Below are 17,151 nucleotides of genomic sequence, written 5' to 3' on the forward strand. Positions count from 1 at the left end.
TGCGTTCGTCTTGATTTCCTCTCGACAACCAAAATCACTGAGATGAGCAGCCACAGTATTTCTGTCCATCTCTGCCACCTCCTGCTTTCTGCGTCTGTACCTGTGACAGGTGAAGGCTGGCTTTATGGGGCGAGCAGGTAAACTGTGGATGAGACAGCAGCACCGCGAGCTGCCGTGCAGAGCAGCTGAATGAACATTGAATCAATCAGCCAATCAGGCCTCTGTCCGCGCCATTAGCCGCGCCCCTTCTGCTGAATCCTTGGAGTTCTCCTCTTGTTCTGATTGGTCGGCCCCACGTGGCCTTGTTTAGCAGGTGTATAGTGCGGGTGGGCAGAGATGAAACACACCTTATGAAAGAAGACGTGAATATGATTTTGAATTATTGTGTGGAGAACTTTATCAAACTGACATTTTGAAAAAAAAAAAAGTTTGGAGACAAAGTTAGAGAGGCTGAGATGGTTTGGGCATACACAGAGGAGGGAGAGAGGATATACTGGACAGAGGACAACAACAATAGAGCTTCCAGCCAGGATGAAATGAAGAAGACCACAGAGAAGATGCATGGATGTAATGAAGGAGGACCTGGAGAGGGTTGGTGTGATAGAGAAGAATCTTTCCCATCCAAACTTTAGTAAGCCAGGAGCCCACCTTTATCTGCTTGCCCTGTACTTGCAGGTGATCATACCATGAGGGGTATCCCTGTTTCTTCCTCAGACTCAGGATTCAAGCTCAAGAAGCACACACTCTTCTGTGAGAGCTGCTCCTTTTTTACTGGACAGTCCTAGAATCTAATGCACATCAGGAAATAGAAGGTTCTGATCTTAGCTGTGGAAAAGGCTGATGGGGCTTTAGGATGTTTTTACAGTCATCACTGTACCAAAATGAACAATGCATAAGTTAGTGTTTTGTAATTTCTCGCCTTGCTGTCTGCAGCAAACAACCCAATAAAATTTGTTCTTTGTGAAGACACAAACATTTAAAAACAGCTAACCAACAGTCTTTGTTTTTTTGTTTTTTAAAAGGCCAAAATGGCAGATTTCTGTAAACATGAACCAGATTAACACTCATTAACAGATTAACAGCAGGACAGTGAAGGCAGACCTGACCCCAAACAAACTGCAGCGACCTGATTTTTGTCACTCTGCAATGATCAGTCATAAATGTGTTTTAGTGTTCTTGGACTGCAGTGAAGCTCAGTGGCAGGGAAAAAAAAAACTACACAGGCAGTATTTGTTTTTGGTCTTTTATAGGATTGACTGATAATATGATGAAAAGAAGAAAATAACCTGCACATTTTTAGTGGCTAAAGGATGCTGCCTTACAATATAATGAAGTCTTTTCCAACAAAACCAGAGCGTGCTCTCTAAAACAACCAGAGATGAGTCAACAGCAGCTAAACATTATGAGCTGCAGTGACTGGATTATATTTTACAGCATCTAACGGGTGTTGATGATGTCCTATGCTGCTGTGTGTAAAGTGCATGAGTCACATTTCAAAGTAAAAGCCTAATGTAATAAATTTAAATACTGACACCCAATTTATTCACGGCAGAGGTTCGTAATTCTTTTGCAGGGCTTTGATATTTTAACAAACATGAACTTTAAACCGTCTTAAGCAGAAATATCAAACAGACATTACTTTCAAATCCCTGCATGTCCTAAATGCTGAACAGCATCTTGTATGTACATTTGAAAGCTGCCTGTGTGCTCAGCTGTAAATGCTGCAGCTCAGGGTGAGTCACTTTCTTTAAATGCAGACATCCAGAAAACAGCAATAAACCATAATTATCTCATACCACTCACTACCTTTCATTTCTTTCCCCCGTTTGTGTGTGATTCTCTGAGGGGAAGGAGGGTGGGTCTGCATTCTCTGCTGAATCCCAGATACCCCCCCCGCGGGCACGCACAAAGGGCCTGGTGGCAATAAGAAAATACACAAAGACAAAGGGAGTGTAACCTAACGTAACCAAAACACATTTTCCATTACCATAATGTTGCAGTTTTCTTTTGTAGTTCTGCTAATATTAAAGTAGAAAAAAGAGTCTTATTACAGAGAAGTGATAATTTAAGTATGCTTCAGATCTGAGGAAACTCTCATGTCATAAAATCTTCTTCAGGCACATATCTGTGGATATATGGAAGCTTGTTTCCGCCGCTGAAAAAAAAAAAATTGCCACCCATAACTCGAAAGTTGTTTTCTCAAAATTTCGAGATACATATCTCAAATTTTTGTGTTAAAAACTCATTTCATTGTTATCTGGAAGCAGATGCTACCGGCTAAGCACTCAAAATGGGGTAGCGACAGTATTTGTGAGCTAGCAGTTTCTAGCAAATGTGAACAAATTCTCAGCATCTTTTTGACTTACGTTCAAAATTCAAAAAACAGCTGCATAAGAAATCAGTGTTTTCATGATGATCTGTTGGACAGCTGATACCTTCAGCTTCCTGCTTCTGGTTAACAAGGAAATGATGTAAGGATCACTGAGCTTCCTGATTGGCAGTGCTAAGTCGAAATTTTGAGTTATTAAGGCAAAAATTTGAGATATGTAACTCAAAATTTTGAGTTATTAGTGTGAAAATCTGAGATATGTAACTTGAAATTTTGACTTATCAATTTGAAATTTCAAGTTGTTTTCTCAAAATTTTGACATAGTAACTTGAAATTTTGAGTTATTACAGATGGCGATTTATTTTATTTATTTTTTAATGGCGTAAACAAGCTTCCATACATATCAGAAGCCTTTGTTCAAATGTTTTCAGACTCCACTTCCTAAACTGGAGCCAAATGCTGTGCACACCTCTTCCCCCTCCCCCCAGAATTTTTGCTAAAATATATTAAATGCAACATGAGCATTTTGGCTGAAACTGTATAATAATTGTGTCAGTAAAGTGAGGCTGAGACATTTCTTACAGCGCAGGTAAGAAGTGGACTGTGACTGCAGACTAAACATAAACTTGCTGTAAGTATACATCAAAAACAAAACATTTGTGTCATTGCAGCAGCAACACTGACCCCCAGCCCCCCCACCCATGAACTTTTCTCCAAGGTGAAAAACTGATGGTCGACTTCATGCCTCTCTTTGGTTCGGCTGATCCAACTCACTTCATTGCAGGTCCACTCACTGCTCTTCTCTGACAGCAGCTGGCCTAACATCATATTACAGTGTGGTCATCCCAACAACTGCAACTACAAATTATATCACATTTAAAAACATAAAATATGGACCTTTGGTTGTTACATTAAGAGTAAAATAAGTATGTTACATATTACTTATTTTTACTGAGAATTTACAGAAGGCCAAACATCATCCTCAAAATGTTTGTAGCTGTCAAACATGCCTTAAAACATCTCACAAGTCACACTGAGATGATTTACATAGAGAGCAGTGAGCCTTCATCATAATGTTGATATCATGTGACTTTACCATTACATTGCTTCAAGAATGCAGTTTGAAGCATGTGTTACTCCAACCTGTCTCACCTAAATGAGTTAGAAAAAGTTTGGATCAACATGAATCAAGTTGACGTATTTGCAGTATGGTTAAATTTTGATCTGAAATTTGGTGTTGTTTAAGTGTCTGTAGATCTGCACTTTTTAAAGACAACCATAAAACACTTTATGCTGGTATTAAGATTGTAAATTTATGGTCATCACCATTATATATTCCCCAGTGACAGCTAACACTGCAGCACAAAAGCTCCTAGGATGGGTCCTGCCATTGGTGGCTGATCTGCAGCACTGGTTGCAGTGCTACAGAAAGGTCCCACTCTGCTTCATGTAATGTAGAGTGGGGCTTTTTAGTTTTATTTATTTTGCAATCAGGAGCTCTGACATGACTTCATCTTTGTTTGGAGATGTGTGCTGGTAGCTTTCCCTGGCTCAGAATAAACCATTGAGGCGTGGCTAAGAGCTTAAACTCTATCAGCCAGTAAATACAAAAAAAACTACCTTATCTGACAGAAACCTCCCTGTTCTCACTATCTGGTAATATTTATCACATCTGAGTAAATGAACAGAAAATAGTGATTTTTTTTTTTATTACAGTTCTGATGATTTTCCTTTGGCTCAGGCTCAAACATCTCTTGGAGGCACCAAACTACTTCAGTGTAGGAAAAACTCTGAGTAGATACTAAATTTTAGACCTGCTTCCAGTACAGTGGCCATGGCTGAGCTTCTCTACAGCAGTAATGAAGTGCACTGCCCTCTCATAAGAAACTACAGGGGGGAGCTATGATGAGAAGGGCCGGCCATTCTGTGAGCACTCTGTGAAAACCATCAATAAGGCCACTGCATCCATCAATTATCCATCAAGAATCAGAAGGAAAATGGGCTCGGGCACTTTTGTACCTAAATATAATTATATGAAAACCAAGAGGAAAATATAGCATTTCAGGTTCACAGATGAGGAAGAAAAACCAAACAGCTGTAAATCAAACAAACAAACAAACAAACAAACAAACAAAAAACAGAAAATTGAGAGTTGCACACCAAATATTAATACATTTAATGCTTTCAAAGATAGTATAAATACCATAAACACAGAGTTTATTGTTTACCTTAGTATAGCTTACAGTGCTTACAGATTTACTGAGCTGTTCTTCTCTCTGTGAGGGTGTTTGTACTAAATCAGAAAGTCCAGGAAACGCTCCCTCACTGTGGCAGCTCTGGGTTTTATTTTGGCCTTCTACACACTGGGTCGAGTGTTTTTGAGGACACACTGTTTGTTTCTGGCTTCCTTGGGCTCTGAAAGCAGATGCCACGGCCGTAAAAAGAGACAGCCCCAGAGACATCTGTGGTATGTGTTTGCTTTAAACTGTACATACAAATTTTATCCACTTAACCTAAAGCATTCAAGCTGAGGGTTTTGTTGCAGTCATGGTTAAAAACAAAGAAAGTAGACAAAGTGGTGTTCTTGTCTGTCACCCTTTGTTTGTTGCCAGTTTTCTTTTCTTAAGAACACAGGTTTCTATTCTCACATGCACAGGATTTCAAGAAAATTTACACCCAGTGATAACTGAGTCGGTTTAATGTTGAAGCAATAAACACAGATCTAAAACATGTCTCCTTTGAAGTGAAGGGTCACAAATTTTGACCTTAAGCATTTTAGTAAGACCACGACTACAGCGTGTGATGAATGATGAACTGAAACAAACATGATCTAATATGTTAATTTGGAAAAATAGGCAGTTTTTATTATCATTCAGCTACTGAACACCAGGTACCATACTCTGACATCCAAACCAAAGACTAACTAAGGGCAGCAAAGCTACTGGGACCCTCTGTAGGTGATGTTTGGATCTGAAGAGCAAACTGGAGGAAACATGAAAACAGGGAAAACAGCAGGAAATAAAAGACATTATTAAATTTATTTACACGGATCAATATAATGTGTCTTTGGTTGTTACCAGCTGTAACACCTTGTCAGTGTGTCACTGTCAAATTTATTCATATAGCACATTTAAACAACCTGAGTGGACCAAAGTGCTTTACAGGCAACCAAATAATAAAAGGCCATACATAAAAGAAAAACAACAAACAAACAAAGATCCAAACAAAATATAATAACTTAATAAACACAAAATGTCAAGATTAGCTTGAATTAAAAGCCAGAGAGAAGAAGTGGGTCTTGAGCAATGACTTAAATGTAGAAACAGTCCGAGCAGTTCTAATATGGAACGGTAGTGCATTCCAGAGGCTCGGCACAATGACTGAAAAAGCTCGGTCACCTCTATTCTTGAGTCTAGACTTAGGAATTTTTAGCATCATCCGATTGGCAGACATCAATGCTCTGACAGGAGTGTGGACATGAATAAGATCACACAAATACAGAGGGGCCAGCCCGTTTAAAATCTTTAAAAAAATCTATAAAATCTTAAAATTGACAGAAAGCCAGCGAAGTGAAGCTAAAATGCTCACGTTTTCTCGTCACTGTTAAAAGTCAAGCAGCAGCATTTTGGACCAGTTGAAGCCGACGAAGAAATGACTGTGGTAATCCTACATACAAAGAATTACAATAACCCAGTCTTGACATGATAAGAGTATGTATGACTCTTTCAAAGTCATTATAAGAAAGATAACGCTTCACTTTAGCCGACAATCTCAACTTGACAAAAATAGTTTTCACCACAGAACTAATCTGCCTATCAAAGTTAAAGGAGTTGTCAATGATCACACCAAGATTTTGAACAGATTTATGGATGCATAACCCGAGATGTCCAAGAGAGGCTGCAGAGTCCTTGAACTGTTCAGTACAACTGAACATAACAATCTCTGTTTTGCTTTCATTAAGATGAAGAAAATTCATGTTTAACTAATTCTTAAGGTCATTAAAACAGTTTAAGAAAATCTGCAGTGAATTGGGAGCATTCAATTTCAAAGTGTAGCGCCTCTCTAGTGCGTACAGCTATAACGAGAGGTGGCTAACCTGAGTTCTTTTAAGTATTCACAGAACCTGGGGTTTCTCTACGAAATTTAAATAAATGTCCCTTTAAACCCTGCATTGACTAATACACTTATAATATCAGAACAGTCAATAAACACACCAATTAATTGAAAAATATATAGAACATTTACTTAGCAAAATAGAAGGAATTATTTACATATTCTGTTCAGTTTCTTTTGAACCAATAAATGCATTCAACATTCAATAAAAACGTCAAACTTAAATATCCCCTATGGGCCCCAATAATTAACCTACAGCCGGCAATAAAACAAAATAATATGATACTCCAGTCCAATCGTTGCAGGCCTGAACGCTGCTCGGGAACGCTGTAGCCTTAAACAAATGGCCGTTTCACCTCAAGGGCAAAATAAAAAGCGGTACCTTTTGCTGATGGAGTTAATCACTCACACAGTCAAGGACGCAGGAGAAGAAGATGAGAAGAGGCGATTCGCCTGGAAGACGAGGGGAAACACGCAGCAGACGATGCAGGCACAGTCCTCACACACAGCGCTGACCGGCTCCGTCGGCTCTCTGTCCTCGTCGTCCGCTCACAGCTTCACACAGGCTCTGCTAATTGAGTTCGCGGGTTGCTAGCTTCTTAGCATGGCACAGGCGAAAGCATTAGCCACTGTATTAGCAGCTCACTCGGCTAACGTCAGTCCTCGGTTGAGTTTTCCACTCAAACTCACCAACTTCACCACCATTCAGGTTTTGGAAAAGAGTCCTTGTCGAGCACTTTCACTGAACGATGATAAAAGCTGGCTTAACAGTCCGCAGTGTACACCTGCATCTCTTTCGCTCGTCTCTCTCTCTCACTTTTCTCTTGCTCTCTCCACCACGTATCCCTCACGTTTTCCTCTCACCTCATTTCCTGTCCATTCACCGGAGATGTGATCACTTCCCTCACAAAAGGTTACAGAAATAAAATATACAACTTTTGTCTTTTTCTTTCTTAAACAATTTTAAACGTCAAACCTCATTTGCTGTTTAACGAATTTGTAACAAATACCATTTACGAACTATGAACTTATTTATTTCCGCATACATTACATGAACAGATTTTAACAGGGTTACACCCTCCCCCTTTTGAAATGTCTGTGTGTCCTCACCAGACACCAAACTAAGGAGTCCTAAGGGCACAACACCTAGTACCTCTAGGGTGGTCCTATTTTAATAACAATTCCCCTGTGGACTATGGTCAAGGGCTTGTCACTGGATCTACCAGGCTCATCATAGGTGAGTCTAATGGTAGGCTTAATAGTTCTTTTTGGTCTGGGTTCAGCTCTGGTTCTCAGTCTCTCTTCCCGGACCTCAACTACAGATTCTTCTCCAGACTCCAATTCATTCTCACTGACATGTTCTGGAACTTTTCCTCTTTCACACCCCTTACCCCTTTCATCCTCTAGTTCAGGATCAGAGTTGTGACCATCATTGTTTATATCCGAGTCTTGTCCATCAACAGGTTCAACTCTCGTGTCATTATCATACTCTGAGTCAGCGTCGTGCTCTGGATCAGATTCATCATCTATGTCAACTGACCTGGCAGTATTCAACACTCTACGGGCAAGGTCTTTTGGCATAGCCCGGTGCGTGACAAAATACTCCACATCAGAAGACGAGTCAGAGAACTCCTGTAACTCTGGAGTCTCTGGACTTTGGTCTCTTTGGTTTTTCTTTTGAGTGAATGCTCTGGTCCTGGGCCTGGCAGGTGGATCCTCAATCTGTTTGGTGAGTGGCATTCTCACAAACTGTCCAATAGGTAGAAGGTGGTCCCTATGGATAGTCTTTGTCCCTGGCTTTCCATCCTCCCGTTTGATCTTGAACACAGGTAGGTTGGGCAGCTTTCCCGTGACAACATAAGGTTCAGTACTCCACTTGCTTCCCAGCTTATGCTTTCCTCTCAGACCCAAGTTTCGGAGTAGAACTCTGTCACCAATCTCGAGGGACTGAAAGGTAACTCGCTGGTCATACAACCGTTTGTTTCTCTGGTGCCTTTTGTCTGAAGCCTCCGAGGCTAACTTGTAGGCTTGTTTCAGATCTTCTTTCAGCTTAGTGACATATCGGGTGTGGCATGCATCCTCTAGGCCATCTGGGGATGTTTTAAAACACAGATCAACAGGAAGTCTTGCCTCCCTACCAAACATTAGATGGTAGGGTGAGTACCCTGTAGCGTCACACTTTGTGCAATTGTACGCATGGACCAAGTAAGGAACATGCTGGCTCCAGCTATGTTTCTTCTCACGACCCAGCGTGCTAAGCATAGAGATCAGCGTTCTATTAAACCTTTCTGGCTGCGGGTCTCCTTGCGGGTGATAGGGAGTAGTCCGTGACTTGCGTATCCCCATCAGATGCAGTAGTTCCTGGATCAGTCTGCTCTCAAAATCCCTCCCTTGATCAGAATGGATCCTTGATGGCAGCCCATAATGAACAAAATATTTCTCCATCAGGGTCTTAGCCACTACTTGGGCCTTCTGGCTTTTAGTTGGGAAAGCCTGAGCATACCTTGTAAAATGATCTGTGACTACCAAGACATTAGCTATGCCCTTGGAGTCAGGCTCCATGGAAAGGAAGTCCATGCACACTAGATCCATTGGCCCATGGCTGACAATCTGGTGCAATGGAGCAGCTTTCTGTGGAGGGGTCTTATGAGCAACACACTCTCCACAGTTCCTGATATACTCTTCCACCTCCATTGACATCTTTGGCCAAAAGAATCGGCTACGGAGAAGGTCAATAGTTCTCTCCTGCCCAAGGTGTCCCAGATCATCATGCATGGCTCGCATGACCATCGGTCGAAACTCCCTTGGAAGGACAAGCTGAGTGACCATTTCTCCAGATGGTTTCTTACTGTAACGGTACAACAATCCATCTTTCATGGAAAGCTTTCCTATTTCTCTTTTCAATCTCAATAACTCTAGATTCTTTGACACTTCATCAGGCCACTGTCCATGCTTGACAGCTTGGATGGCTGGTCCAATGGCTTCATCTCCTTCTTGAGCTTTCTTGAGACTCTGCTTTGACATGAGCTCAAGCGATTTCAAGTTCATATGCATTGGATATGCATACAGGTCAGGAACACACTGTGCAGATGCCCCTAGCTGCGCGACATATACAGGTGTCAAATGAGCAGCTTCTGGTACACAGACTTGCTGACAAATAGTCTTGACACCAGACTGCGGTATAGTCACCCAACCGTTGTCATCCACATCTGGGGTGTTCCGTGACAACAGGTCGGCGTCGATGTTGTGTCGACCTGGACGATACTGGATGTCAAACTCATACGTCGACAGGGCAGCTAGCCAGCGATGCCCTACCGCGTTAAGCCTAGCTGTTGACAGCACGTACGTAAGCGGGTTGTTATCGGTACGTACTGTGAATCTTGCCCCATACAAGTAGTCGTGGAACTTGTCGACTACTGCCCACTTGAGAGACAAGAATTCCAGTTGGTGTATGGGATAATTTCTCTCAGCTGTGCTCAGCTTTCTGCTTGCAAAAGCAACTGGCCGCAGGCCTTCAGGGTACTCTTGGTAAAGTACTGCACCAAGACCCTTCAAGCTTGCGTCAACATGCAGAGTGTATGGCTTTTGTGGGTTGGCAAATGCCAAGACAGGTGCATGGGTCAGGCAATGGATAATCTGGTGGAACGCATCTGTGCATGCTTTGTCCCATCTGTCTCCAAAGGGCTCTGACTCTTTCAAGTAGACTTTGTTGACATCAGGGGCTTGCTTCTTTCCCTTTTGGGTAGGAGCATAACCCTTGGTGAGCTCGGTCAACGGTCGAACGATTGCAGAATAGTTCTGGATGAATCTTCTGTAATAGCCGCAAAACCCTAAGAACGATTGCAGTGTCTTTAGGTTTGTTGGCATAGGCCAGGTGGTAACAGCCTCTATCTTGTCTGGATCTGGGGCAACACCGTCAGCAGACACTACGTGCCCCAGGTACTTGACTCTGGGCAGACAGATCTGACACTTGTCGACTGAAAGTTTGAGTCCTACCTCCCCAAGACGATCTATGACCTTGAGCAGTCTCTCTTCGTGCTCTTCAAGAGTCTTTCCGAAAACAATCAGATCGTCAAGGTACATTAGCACTTGCAAGAGGTTCATGTCTCCGACTGCCTTCTCCATTAACCTCTGAAAGGTTGCCGGAGCTCCTGTGATGCCTTGCGGCATCCTCTCAAACTGGAAAAAGCCTAACGGACAAATGAATGCCGTCTTCTCTTTGTCTTCTTCAGACATGGCAATCTGGTAGTAGCCTGAACGCAGATCAAGCACAGAGAACCACTGACTCCCTGTCAAGGCATTCAGTGCGTCCTCAATGCATGGGGTGGTGTACTGATCTGGTACTGTTCGGCTATTCAATAGTCGGTAATCTATGCACATCCTGACAGTGCCATTTTTCTTCCGAACAACAACTATCGGGGATGCATAGGGACTTCTTGACTCTTTTATGATCCCTGCCTGTAGCAGCTCTTGTAAGTGTCGTCTCACATCTTCAATGTCGGCTGGCGCCAATCGACGTGATCGTTGACGGAAAGGCCTGGAATCCGACAGTCGAATTCTGTGCTCCACCCCTTTTGCTAACCCCACATCCCACTCATTCATTGAGAAGACATGAGACTTCTGGGTTAGCTTCTGACGCAGCCGGTTCTTCCATTTTTCGGAGATGGGAGAGTCTCCAAAGTTTATTTTGCTCACATCAAAGTTGGAGGGAGCTGTCTCTTTCGGTGGAATGGTAGAAACTGAATCAATGTGAAACACACTGCCAATCACTGTTCCCACAGGTATAGAAATCTCTCTTGTAGACTCATTCCTGACTAGGACTTTGAACCTATTAGCATCTAATGCCCCACTGGGCATTACCATGGGAAGGATGAACACGTCAGCAGGTAGAGTGACTGCTGGTGAGGAATCCATCAGGAGGATTTCCTGCTGAACAGGCTTCTTCAGTTCCACTTTGCACACAACTGGTGCATCACCGTGTGGTGGTACAGTCAAAGGGCCTGGACCCATCCATCGGACACGACCAGCCTCGTCGTCATCCTGGACAGGAACAGTAACGCCTTTGAGTACAGGTTGGCCTTCACTGACACAAACACGAAGGCCCAGGGCCCGTGTGACATCAACACCATTGTCCTTGCATTGGTTCACCAAGCGTCTGACATGGCTAGCATTAGTACCTACAATGACAGAGGTATTGTCATCAGCTCTTGGACTAGGGCATATGAGGGCAAGGACAGTTACTGTCTGAACAGTTCCTAGCACCTCAGCTGGATACTCAAGGTCGACTACCACGTATCCAGTGTATGGGTAGCTAACACCTGACTCACTTAGGCCCCACAAGGATAGACCAGATACTGGCTGAATGGGGATATCAGACAAGTATTTCTGGTACCAGTGTTCAAAAATGATTGTCACCTGGGAGCCACTATCCAATAAAGCAGTACAGGGCTGCCCATTAACTTTCAGTGGGACCAGGCTAGGCGGCCCCACCAGCCCATCTGGAATGCTCACATTTTCTGGCATGTCTGCAGTACTATTCTCGACTGAACAGTTCATTGTGCTAGCAGGGGCATCACCAGATGATTTGTTGGTCTTAGACAACTTCAGGGCTTGAATTAATCTCTTGATAACTTTAGCCTGATTTTCCGGATTTTGACATTTCCCTGCGAAATGTCCATTCTCTCCACACCGATAACAAAAATGTTCCTCTGAGACTTTGAGTGATCTCTGTGGAGAGCTAGCAGCTAGCTTTGATGTCTTTACGGATGAAACAGCTGCTTGTGGTTCAGCCACATTCTTTGTGAACTTCTGCTGCAAGTGCTTTAACTGCTTTTTCAATGCAGTTATCTCATTGTCAGGACTGCACTCACTGGCTACAGCATTACGAGGAGTCTGATCAGTGCTAGCTAGTGTGTCTCGAACTGGCTTAGACACAGCAGCAGCAACTAAGGACCTGAGCTCCTTCATCTCAGACTTCAAATTCTGAAATTCAGTCTGCTTGTCAACAACTTCCTGCTTTACATATGCACTTTGCACAACAGGATGAAGCTTTTTTCTTGAGGCCTCATATTCTTCCTCTGTACGAATCTCTTTTAACAATTGGAGAAAAGAGGGTGGCTTATCTTTTCTCTCCCTAAGCCGAAGATTAATCAGCATCAGATCAGAAGCGGTAGCACCACGCAACAACTGATCTAGCCTTACTCTGTCAGCACAACCAGGAGGAAGGCCACCTCTCTGCACGACCCGGTTTAACGACTGTTCTAGACGTCTAAGGAAGTCAGAGAGCCTCTCAGTTGGTTGTTGCTGCAACAAACGAAAAGCAAAATACAACTCCTCACCTGTTTCTGCTATTCCAAAAGCATGTTCAAGTGCCTCCAAGCAGGTTTCAGGGCTAACGTCAGGATTGCCAGCGCGTGCTGCTTGGACAATCTCAAGCGCCGGGCCCCTAAGACTCTCCATCAGTCGCCGTCTTTTCTCTTTGAGGGAGCAATCACACTCTTCCACCATGAGCCGTGCTTGGCTCAACCAGTGGTCAAACTGCTCCTCTCCAGCCGGGGTGGGCAACAACCCCGAAAAGGTTCGTAAGCGGCGATAGCTTCCATGCTCACTCGAAGACTTGCTCTTGTCAAGTATCTCACTCACAGCTCGCAAAATAGCTTCTGTTGACTTAGCAACAGTATCTCCCTCTGGGAATAATGTGCACTGTTCATCTACAGGCTTATCTTTAGCCTGCTGTGGTCCAGATGACCCCTGAGCTTGTGCACTAGCTCGAAGACCTTCATCAACTGTGACCACAGACCACGGCCCTCCCCCATCAATGGGGAACACCTCAAAGGGAACCATGTCTCTCTTTACGGCCTCCTTGCATTCACACAAGACAAGAAATCTGTTTTGCCGTAAACTTAGTGTTCGGCCTCTGACACGAACACGTCCCAGACTCTTCACTGTTTGCATAGTCTCCTCAATAACTGCTGCAGTTACATCTTCTTGCATGAGCACCAAGACTGCATGAGCCTCATCTACTGACTCCCCTTGGCACCAACCCTTTAACTCTAATACCAACTCGTCTCGAGTTCCCATGTTAAAGAGAAAAACTTTTCACCATTTACGGTTTCAACAGAATACTTTTCACAAGATAATGCACAAAAAACAAGAAACCCACACAATAATCCTGATCCCAGCGGTGCCTCCAATTTATGTAGCGCCTCTCTAGTGCGTACAGCTATAACGAGAGGTGGCTAACCTGAGTTCTTTTAAGTATTCACAGAACCTGGGGTTTCTCTACGAAATTTAAATAAATGTCCCTTTAAACCCTGCATTGACTAATACACTTATAATATCAGAACAGTCAATAAACACACCAATTAATTGAAAAATATATAGAACATTTACTTAGCAAAATAGAAGGAATTATTTACATATTCTGTTCAGTTTCTTTTGAACCAATAAATGCATTCAACATTCAATAAAAACGTCAAACTTAAATATCCCCTATGGGCCCCAATAATTAACCTACAGCCGGCAATAAAACAAAATAAAATGATACTCAGGTCCAATCGTTGCAGGCCTGAACGCTGCTCGGGAACGCTGTAGCCTTAAACAAATGGCCGTTTCACCTCAAGGGCAAAATAAAAAGCGGTACCTTTTGCTGATGGAGTTAATCACTCACACAGTCAAGGACGGCCGGAGAATAAGATGAGAAGAGGCGATTCGCCTGGAAGAAGAGGGGAAACACGCAGCAGACGATGCAGGCACAGTCCTCACACACAGCGCTGACCGGCTCCGTCGGCTCTCTGTCCTCGTCGTCCGCTCACAGCTTCACACAGGCTCTGCTAATTGAGTTCGCGGGTTGCTAGCTTCTTAGCATGGCACAGGCGAAAGCATTAGCCACTGTATTAGCAGCTCACTCGGCTAACGTCAGTCCTCGGTTGAGTTTTCCACTCAAACTCACCAACTTCACCACCATTCAGGTTTTGGAAAAGAGTCCTTGTCGAGCACTTTCACTGAACGATGATAAAAGCTGGCTTAACAGTCCGCAGTGTACACCTGCATCTCTTTCGCTCGTCTCTCTCTCTCACTTTTCTCTTGCTCTCTCCACCACGTATCCCTCACGTTTTCCTCTCACCTCATTTCCTGTCCATTCACCGGAGATGTGATCACTTCCCTCACAAAAGGTTACAGAAATAAAATATACAACTTTTGTCTTTTTCTTTCTTAAACAATTTTAAACGTCAAACCTCATTTGCTGTTTAACGAATTTGTAACAAATACCATTTACGAACTATGAACTTATTTATTTCCGCATACATTACATGAACAGATTTTAACAGGGTTACAAAAGGAAAGTAAATCTAAATGTCATCAGCAAAACAATGAAAGGACAGGTTATACTTCCTAAAAATTGATCCCAGTGCTAGAATATATATAAAGAGAACAGTAATGGGCCTAAAATAGAACCTTGTGGCACACCACAGGAAAGAGAGGCTACAGAAGAAGAGTATTCACCCATATTCACAGAGAAACTTCTGTCACTCAGATAGGACTTAAACCAATCAAGTGCTATGCTTCTAATGCCCACACACTGTTCAAGACAAGACAGAAGAATTGAATGGCTGACCGTATCAAAAGCTGCTGTTAAATCTAAAAGCACTAACATAGCAGGGCTTCCTGAATCGACAGCTAGGAGAAGATCATTAAGAACTCTTAAAAGGACCATTTCAGTAATATGGTGAGACTTAAAACCAGACTGAAATTTTTCATAAATGTCAAACTCAGCTAAAAAGGTTTGCAGTTGGTTAAAAACAACTTTCTCCAAGACCTTTGATAAAAAAAAAGGGAGCTTAGAGACCTTGTGACAGAGTTTGTCTGTTTATGTGTCAACATGGAAAAATGTTGCCCTGGAGACACCTGAAAACCACAACTAAGGTGGTTTGAGTACTTTGTCCAGTGTTTATATGTCTGTGGACAGATGTTGCCATGGAAATAGCATTGCAACTGTGCACAATGGAGTCCTGAAACTTTACAGGTGTGTAGCTGAGATCCAAATGTTCAACAATAGGTGTGGTTGGACAGCTTATTGAGGTTGCAGTTGGTATGATAGCATCAGAATCAGAATCAGAATACTTTATTGATCCCAGTAGGAAATTTCTGTTGTTACAGCTGCATCCGTTTATAGAAAGAATAAAACACTAATAATTTAAATAAATTAAAACTAAAACACAGAAAATATAAAACCAAAGAGATCAATTTGAAATATATACACATGTACAACAATTAGGGCAGTGGCTGATAATGATATAAAACTGGAACATACTGTCTGTATATGTACACATAATAAATTACACTGATGAATCATAGTGTCACCTATTTATGGAGGAGTTATAGAGTCTGATGGCCACAGGTAGGAATGTTGTTTCTGGTTTGAAGCATCTTTTTTCTACTATTCCAGCTGCTTACTGACAAAGTACCCAAACAGTCAGAGCCTAAAGTAAAGTATCAGTTGGACACTTGAAGCATTGGCTATCATAACCACAGAGGTTTGATGTGTGTTTATGTGAACTACAGGGTGACAAATATACTGATGGCCTCAGACATTTGCTCATCTCCAAGCAGCACTCGGGCAGAGGTGTGCGTTTCTTGTTTATTGCCTTTGCTGGTGCATGAAACTGCTGCCTCAGATTGTGTGTAGGTGTCAATGTCTATTTGCAAGGCAAAATAAATTTAAGAGTATGTATATTCAAAAACAGACCTTTGATTTGTGGCTTTTCCATCAAAAACTAGTGAACTGGTGAACACATTATATAATTTGGTTTAATATAGCATCTCATTATTATTATGTAAAACAGAAAATTCTGGTGTTAAAACTCGCCTATTGCAGTTTGAGTATACAGTGTTTTTTTTATCTAGTGTGACCACACCCATAACCAACTACGGAAGAAAGTGTCCATTCCTTGGCAGAAGCATCATCCACACAATCTCCTAAGCATCCATGTTATGGAAATTCCAAAGAAGAAGGACTGCACGTATTCCTTCATCAGCTGCATGGCTTCATCATCCTGAAACAGACTTATGGCAGATCTCTGTGACAAGCCAAACAAGAGGTGAGGCTGCTAAAATGTCCTGATATTCAAAAGGCAGGTGCACTTGTGCTGACTACAAGAAGAAAATCGGTTCAGTGCAAATCCTGTAATTATGCTATTAAGCTTCAGCGTCAGCTGAACAGGAATTAATAAAACCTTCTAATTTTCTGGACAGAAATGTCAGGGTTTTAAGAACCCAGAGGCCACAAGGTTTCCTTGAGAGTGCTCCATCAGATGTGGCCACCCACTGAACAGATTTCTCACAGTCCATCCAATCAGAAGTCTTTACTGGCTGCAACATTAGGGGTGGCTGGTAAACAGCTGATAGAGCTGCATGGTGTGGCAATAAATGGGTCAATACAAGCAAGGGAGCCTTGAAGAATAAATGAGACCAAGACCAGAAAGTCTGCAGAGGGAGAATAAGAGATGGCATTGGCTGTCGGGGATGGACTCAGCAAGTGGCTGTGGGCAGCTCACCCTCTCTCTGCCATTTCCAAAAGGAGAACCTTGTAATTACAATAAAGCAGCCATATTATATTGCCAACTTCCTTGAAAAGTCTGTATTTTACTGGGTAGGGCTGCAAATGTGCACACACCCTGCTAGCCACAACACACTGAAATAGATCAGAG

General features: G+C 42.6%; 1 protein-coding gene across 1 annotated transcript in view; it reads right to left on the reverse strand.

Annotated features, from left to right (window-relative positions):
- col11a2 (collagen, type XI, alpha 2) overlaps positions 1–7,602 on the reverse strand; it is a 91,470-nt gene extending 83,868 nt beyond the window's left edge. Inside the window, exon 1 of the mRNA XM_030740547.1 lies at positions 6,852–7,602. The gene's annotated coding sequence lies outside the window, so the exon portion shown is untranslated. The remainder of the gene's footprint in view (positions 1–6,851) is intronic.
- Between the last annotated feature and the right edge of the window lie 9,549 nt (positions 7,603–17,151).

The sequence above is a fragment of the Archocentrus centrarchus genome, chromosome 11 (assembly GCF_007364275.1).
Source record: "Archocentrus centrarchus isolate MPI-CPG fArcCen1 chromosome 11, fArcCen1, whole genome shotgun sequence".
Lineage (NCBI taxonomy): Eukaryota > Metazoa > Chordata > Actinopteri > Cichliformes > Cichlidae > Archocentrus > Archocentrus centrarchus.